Source organism: Heptranchias perlo, chromosome 23 (assembly GCF_035084215.1).
Source record: "Heptranchias perlo isolate sHepPer1 chromosome 23, sHepPer1.hap1, whole genome shotgun sequence".
NCBI lineage: Eukaryota > Metazoa > Chordata > Chondrichthyes > Hexanchiformes > Hexanchidae > Heptranchias > Heptranchias perlo.
Genome location: NC_090347.1, coordinates 13,482,214 through 13,490,285, shown reverse-complemented (window position 1 = coordinate 13,490,285; position 8,072 = coordinate 13,482,214).

Here is an 8,072-nt window from a genome sequence, read left to right as displayed (position 1 = left end):
TCAAATGCTGTCATCAGCTACCAATCATTTTGGATTTCTCAACCAGATATTTGTCCTTTCGTTCTGCTGTAAATCTTCATAGCTTAACAATATTACTAACTATTTGTAATAGATGTTTGTGTAATGATTGAAGCTATGATTTATGACATTAATTCCCTGTCACTCAGAGTATGATCATGGGGCCCCTTTCATGTCGGAGATAAGGTTGACCGGTTGGGAGGAAAATTAGAATATAGTCCTAAGATTGAACCATCCAGATCTCCATGGATCTGTGTGTATTATATAACATTGCTGGCATTCTCAGGGTTATGGTAGACTAGGTAAGGGCAAGGGAAACTATGCTGACAAATGACAACATGCACCATGACACAGATGTTACAACTCATCACAGCTGTTACTGGCACAAATATGCCGGCCCAATTAATAGAATTTATTCACTAAATAGTAGACATATTATGTGTGATCTCTTATACATAGGAGCAGGAGGTGGCCATTCAGTCCCTTGAGCCTGTTCCACCAAAAAAGCAATATTCTTCGTAAGTTTTGTCATTGAATAATGCCCCATTGGTCAGAAATTATTCATAGGTTTGTGTCAGATAATTTAAACTGAATACTTTACGTTGTTATATTGCTCTCCTAATTATTTAAAAATGCACACAATCTTCTAGCATAGAGGTGAGAGTTGTTAAGCCTGAGCCAAACATCATTGCAGAACTTTGTAATACTATGGGAAACAGATACATTGATCTATTGTCTTGCTCAGTTGAAGTGTAATCTGGGTGACTACTTTTGACTATGGAGCTCTGATTGATGCCAATGGTGTTTATCCAGAAGAATGTGAAGCAAGCGATTGGTAATGATGATAAGGCTGCTGTAACTATCAACGACCCTACATGGTTTATTTGTATCTGACAGTCCAGGTTCTCCCTTGCCTCCTTCAATAATGGTAAGTAATGAAGTTATTTAAATTATAGACACATAAAGTGTGAGTCTCTATCAATTCCAAAATCTATCGGCCAAAAGAATCTGCACAAAAGAATTTGGCTTCTTTGTTTTCTCAGTTGCCTCAGGAACATTCTAGTATCCTTCAGCCATTTTCTCCAGTTTACGGCTTGTGCTTTCAATTGCTTTCTGTGTGATTAATTCCTAATATTAAACTCTGTTAGGCTGTATTACCCATCTTTGCAGCACTGAACTAAATATTGAATTCTACCAAGTAGAATAAAGTAAATGTATCATCCATTAGTGCTCATTCGTTGTGACAGCATGAAGTGCAGTATATCAAATAGGGTTCAGCACACAATACAGAGCAGGTCAAAGGTCAACCCAAAGCTACACTTCGATGGCTCTAAATTAATATTCAATGGAACCAATGGTATTTTGCATGTATAATTGGTGGAAGATTTTCTATCTCTGCTATTTGCTAATTGTTGGAATGATGTGTGCCAAACAAGCAACTCTCTTTATATTGTGAGAGTGCATGTTTGCTCCAAAATGGAAGGTGTGACTGTGGAACAGTCAGGAGTTGGTGAGGCTGTCCCTGTTTGATGGTCAGACTTTTATTGAATAACCTAGAATTATTTTCCCTTGTATTTTTGTGAACCTGGTTTCCTTGTATATTTTTTCAGGGTATAGGTGGGTGAGAATGAGAAAACAATGAAACTATTTCTGTGGTTTTCTTGGCGTGACTTCTGCATCATTTTGGGAACTGAGGTTAAATTTAACACTCCGGGGAGAAAGCAAGGGGGAGAGCCATCAGAAACATATTTATGATTTTGTTACAAATAGTGAACAGATAAAATCTTCCCCCAATATTACCTAGTACTTCTCCCTAGCTCGTAAGATGGAGAATCAGATCAGGTAGCTTCTTTCTGTATCTCGCAAATGTTCCTAACCTGGGAATCTTCACTGTACAAAAACATATTCTGAGTGACAGGTGGAGCAGCGTGGAAATCTCAATGTAAACTTTCAATCCATACAGGGAGAGACAGACAGAGACAGGGAGAGATAAGTATTGATATATATATATATATATATATATGAAACAATATATCTCAATTATTCTTCAGGAATAAACCTCAACAGTTCATAAAAGTAAAAGGTGGAAAGGAAAAACTGTTAGTAAAAGCTGGCCCTCCATGGAGGAGGGATCTAACCATGGTTGAGAAAAATCTGTTGTAAAGCAGTTTAAAATATTTGTCCTGATTCTAACAAAAATTGCAACAGCAGTGCCCATTTATCAGCACCAGGATCAAAAATATTTGTTAGGCAACTGTACAAGATTAACATTGAACTAAACATAATCATTTAGTTCTTTGTATCATTTTTACCTAAACAACCACCGAATGTTTGAAAATCATGGGGTAGAAATTGGACCACGTTGAGCCCGTTTTACAGGCTGAAATTGGGTGCAATGAGGCCCAATTTCAGGAACCAACATCCTGAGCCCCAAGGACACCTGAAAGATGTCCAACCCAAAATTGGGTTTGACAATTTTTCAGGCTTCCCGGACAGACCCCTAAAACAGGTGTTCGGCCCCTTACGTTTGCAAATGTGAGACCTATTACCTGTTTTAGGACCCCTCGGAAGTCCCAAGGAGTGGAGCAGGTGCAGGGCCTGCTCCGTTAAGCTTCCCCTGGCGTGGATACAGCCTAGCAACCGGCCGCCACCGCAAGGTGAGATTTGGTCATTGGTTTTTTTTAGAACCTCATGTGGAGACAGAAGCAGCAGGAGTTGTCCTCCTGGCTCCATAGCATTCCGAGGGCCGCTACTGGTCGCAATCGTCCATCCACCCACCCTGGCACTCACTTGAGGCCACCGTTGGCCCGAAATTTGTTCATGCAGAAGGGCGAGCTGCCTGTGGAAGCACGACAGGCCCGGCAGCTCGCCCACCTTACTTAGATGAGGCCTGAGGCCCAGTGTCAGGCCGCTCTTGGGCCTCCCGGTTCAGGGGGGCGCACATTGCGACCTCATCCCAGCCTTTGCTGTCGAAACCGGGCACCAGCCGCATTTCTAGACTCACGTCTCCAGAGTTTCAATGCAGAGGCTTTTGAGCCGTCTTTATTTTTTTCAAACTTCGGTCACTGGGTGGCAGACTAACAACTCGAAAAGGAGCCCCAGCACTAATGGCAGCAGGATAAATTTCAGTAATGCGCTCACAAATCCAGCCATCTGTTCCAAGCCACGTGCTGTGATGCGATGAGATCGTGCTTGTAACATTAGCATTTCTCTGTACAAAAAGCAAGGTGCATTTCCACATCGCATGGTGTCAACAGCAAGATTTGTCTCAATAAGGACAAAGATTTCGGAATTAAGAGAAAATGCTTCAGGTTGAAAAGATATTCTGAGAGTGCAGCACTTGTCTGCAGGACATTGTACTCTGATCCGTAAGCACAGTGCTCTGTAATCCAGCTCTCTGGATACATTGTCAGGTCCATTTTACATGAATGCATCTCCATTATTGAATTAACAGGCACTTCAGAAAGAAACAACAAGGTTTGTTACTACAGTTCTGGAGAAAATGAAGTTCTAATTTTGCACAGCGGGTTTCTCCTCAGTTAAAAAGTGCATAGTGTGAAATAATTGATACAGGGTTTCTCTGTGAGAATGTTATTGAAATTCTTTTTTAAATGAAGGGTGAGATCCCTATTTTTTAAACAACCATCTTCTATGTAAACAGAAGTGTTCAAGGTTACAAGAATGGTTTCCTAGATACTGCACAGCAATACCATATTTGCTTATATCAATATGTACACACTGGGCAGTTCTTGTGGTATTAACCAATATTTGATGATGATTGGCCAGCTGCTAACATTACAAGTTATTCAGGTCCAGCCCCCGAATTTCACTCCAATATTGTCCATCTAGAGGGAAACAGTAACAGTCAAATTACATTTCCATTCTGTTGCTCACGGGATTAGCAGCAGCAGTTGAACTATTTGGTGAACTTACTGTCGAGGTTTTGGAGCACATGCAAGAATAGGACTATAACTGCATTTGCTACTGAGTCGACAAGGATATATGGTACACATTGGGGTCTGCAGTTCCTTAACTGGCCACTAAGAACCATTCTCCTTTCCACTTGTGTGGTCCTTGCAGAGCAGATGTAACAATTTCCACCACACCCCATCCTCAATCAACATACACATATACACGGTTACCTGTCAAAAGGGCCAACCAAAGACAGTCTAGGCCTAAGGATCTTGGGCGCTGCTTCACCACCAGCAGAGCAGCAGAGTGGGACTCCCACTCGCCAGTTTGCTGCACCCCTGACCTTGTCCCAGAACACAAGGTAATTTGCATATGGGGGGGGGGGAGTGCCAGCACAATTACTGGATGCACGTCTCTGTGGGGGGGTGAGGGCGGGAGACAGAAAATTCTGTGCTGTACCTTGCCACTGTGTGAGGGAACCAGCAATGCCAGCCGAAGATGGCCAGAACCTTCTAAGACTTCTGGAAATTTCAAGTTGCTACTTTCTCAATGGCAATTGATTGCACTGTAATTGATTGCCATTGGGAAACCTGCACTCTAGATAGCTGTGGACCCCACTTCTGCCACCATCTGGTCATGGCATACTTAGGGTAGGGGCAAAAAGCAGAACTGGCGGGATTTCTGAGGGATGACGTCATCCCACCAGTCCCGCCTCTTCTGGTGATATCTGCACAGAGCCGTTTGAGGGGGGGCAGACATAAAAAAACACCAGCCTTTAGTACCAGTGGAACATGGCAGCATTAAAAAAATGCTGCCACTTCACACCCAAAAGCAGGAGAGTTCTCCCAGTGCCCTTAGCCAATATTTATCCCTCAACCACGGGGATAGGGCGGGGGGGTGGGACTATTTGGATTGCTCTTGCATAGAGCCGGCACGCACTTGATGGCCCGAATGGCCTCCTTCCGTGCTGTAACCATTCTATGATTCCAACCAACATCACTAGAAAACAGAGTATCTGGTCTGTTTGTGGGACCTTGCTGGGCGCAAATTGAGTGCCGCGTTTTCTACATTACAACAGTGACTACACGTCAAAAGTCCTTCATTAGCTGTAAAGCCCTTTGGGACCCCCTGAGGTAGTGAAAGGCGCTATATAAATACAAGTTTGTTCTTTCTTTATAGGAATTTCAGGCCCTTGATGTTTTATAGAATGGATTCTAACAGCAATTGCAGGCCATCTCCTCTGAAGTTACAATCTCAGTTAGAGATTTTAATGCTACATTTTTATAGAGGATGGATCTGCTATTCTCCAGGTCCCAAGGATACATCTGCCAGAACTCTGTAGACTCTCATCCACATGATTTGTATTAATTTTCATCAATCTTTGAGCAATACTCCAACTGAAGAAAATCCCAGACAGCAATGGATAACTTTGAACGGTATAGTTCCCCCTGGCATTTGTCTCGGTATATTGATAATTCTCTGGAATGAAGATTAGATCTGGAACAAGATGTGACATGAGTACGAGCCTCCACTATCCTTCCATCACAGAGAGAAGTATTGCTCCCAAATACCATAGAGGAATCTTGGAATACAGTAAAAGTGCAGAATCTTTATTCGGGTGTTTTAGTTTTGGAGCACGCAGAGAGTAGAGGGTGGCTTCCCAAATCTTCTCTACATCTCCCTTTCAAAATCCTCGAATCCAGAGCAGGGGAGAGAAAGAGTGTAAAACTATTAACATTCTGTAAGGATGCCATGTACTGCAATAGCTGACAGGAAAATTAGCATTCTACATAATTGCCATCATGTTGTGACAGCTGGCAATAGCACGATTAACATTCTGTGAAAGTGCCATTATGCTACGGTAGCTGGCATCAATGTTAACATTCTACATAAAAGTCATTGTGCTGTGATATCTAGCATGAAAATTATTGATAAGAATGTTTAATTCCCCAAACCCTGATCAGAAAGATTGTGATGACTCAGACCTTCACCACTAGGTCCCATCAGATTCATCTCCAGTTCCATTGATTACATTCAGAGTTTAACTGTTCACATTAATGCAGTACCTCTTGATGATATATTAGAGACTATAACATTGGAGAGCAACTCTGTGACAGTGATTGAAGAATTGACATTTTTTTTGAATAGTCGATGAGTTACATTACTTCAGTAAACTGTGCCTCCCTGCAATGGGAGCTGCTCTAAAAACTCTGATATTCCATTAGCGTTATACAGTGGAAGGCTTCTTATTGAGCTGTCTTAACAGGTTCATGCAGTGTGCTTTCAGCAATACAAATGAGAATTGATCACCCTTAATTTCAGATATTTTCATGGATTTGTTGTGTTTGAAAAGTGCAATCCCTTCCTTCTCTTTGTTTTGACTTCCCATGTTGCTCACAATTGCACATGAGTAACCTGGTGCCCTGTCTCTGCTAATGCTACTCTGTAAATCAGCAGTTGGGGGCAGCATGGGGTGACGCACTCCCTTGTTTTCCTTTCTTTCCTCTAGAAAACTACCCAATGTCTCGAGTACAAGGGAGTAGAAGTTATGCTGCAGCTATACAAAACCCTGGTTAGACTGCACCTGGAGTACTGTGAGCAGTTCTGGGCACCGAACCTTCGGAAGGACATATTGGCCTTGGAGGGAGTGCAGCGTAGGTTTACAAGAATGATACCAGGACTTCAAGGGTTAAGTTATGAGGAGAGATTACACAAATTGGGGTTGTATTCTCTAGAGTTTCGAAGGTTAAGGGGTGATCTGATCGAAGTTTATAAGATATTAAGGGGAACAGATAGGGTGGATAGAGAGAAACTATTTCCGCTGGTTGGGGATTTTAGGAGTAGGGGGCACAGTCTAAAAATTAGAGCCAGACCTTTCAGGAGCGAGATTAGAAAACATTTCTACACACAAAGGGTGGTAGAAGTTTGGAACTCTCTTCCGTAAACGGCAATTGATACTAGCTCAATTGCTAAATTTAAATCTGAGATAGATAGCTTTTTGGCAACCAAAGGTATTAAGGGATATAGGCCAAAGGCAGGTATATGGAGCTAGATCAAAAATCAGCAATGATCTTATCAAATGGCGGAGCAGGCACGAGGGGCTGAATGGCCTACTTCTGTTCCTATGTTCCCATGTCCCCTCTAACAAATGTGTGCATAATTCAGAAAAACCTTTGCATTATACCGATGTATAATGTATTGACTTTAAAATTTTCATCCTTGTTTTCAAGTCCCTCCATGGCCTCGCCCCTCCCTATCTCTGTAACCTCCCCCAGCATATCTGCGCTCCTCCAATATTGATCTCTTGCGCATCCCCGATTTTCTTCGCTCCACCATTGGCGGCCGTGCCTTCTAGGCCCGAAGCTCTGGAATTCCCTCCCTAAACCTCTCCACCTCTCTCTCCTCCTTTAAAACCTACCTATTCGACCAACCTTTTGGTCACCTGTCCTAATATTAATTATGTGGCTCGGTGTCAAATTTTGTTTGAAAATCGCTCCTGTGAAGCGCCTTGGGTCGTTTTTACTGTGTTAAAGGCGCTGTATGAATGCAAGTTGTTGTTATTGTTGATGTAATTAGTTATTTTTAACCTCCAAATTTTGCCCTCCCCTATTCTCCTGAAGGCATTGGCTTCCTTACCAGTTACAGTTCCATTAATGCCAAGTCACCCAAGCTACTTTGGCCAACTGGCTTTTATTCACATGCAAGTCTTAACATTGAGCATTGGCTGGCTATCCAGTTGTAGAGGATGTTACTGCTGCTTTCACCTGGTATCTGCCAACGTAAACTTCAAGCAGGAATCTTGGACATTTTTCCCTTCCTTAACCGAGGTGAACTGTGGCCAATTGTAGCACCCAAACCACTGCTCCAGCTGAGATCAGCTAACTTGGCACTGTCCAGGGAAAACATTTCATAGAATTACAGAGGATTTATAGCACAGAAATAGGCTATTCGACCCAACTGGTCAGTGCTGGTGCACAAGCCTCCTCCCACCCTATTTCATCTAACCCCATCTGCATATCCTTCTATTCCTTTCTCCCTCATGTACTTATCTAGCTTCCTCTTAAATGCATCTATGCTATTTGCTTCAACCACTCCATGTGGTAGCAAGTTCCACATTCTAACCACTCTCTGGGTAAAGAAGT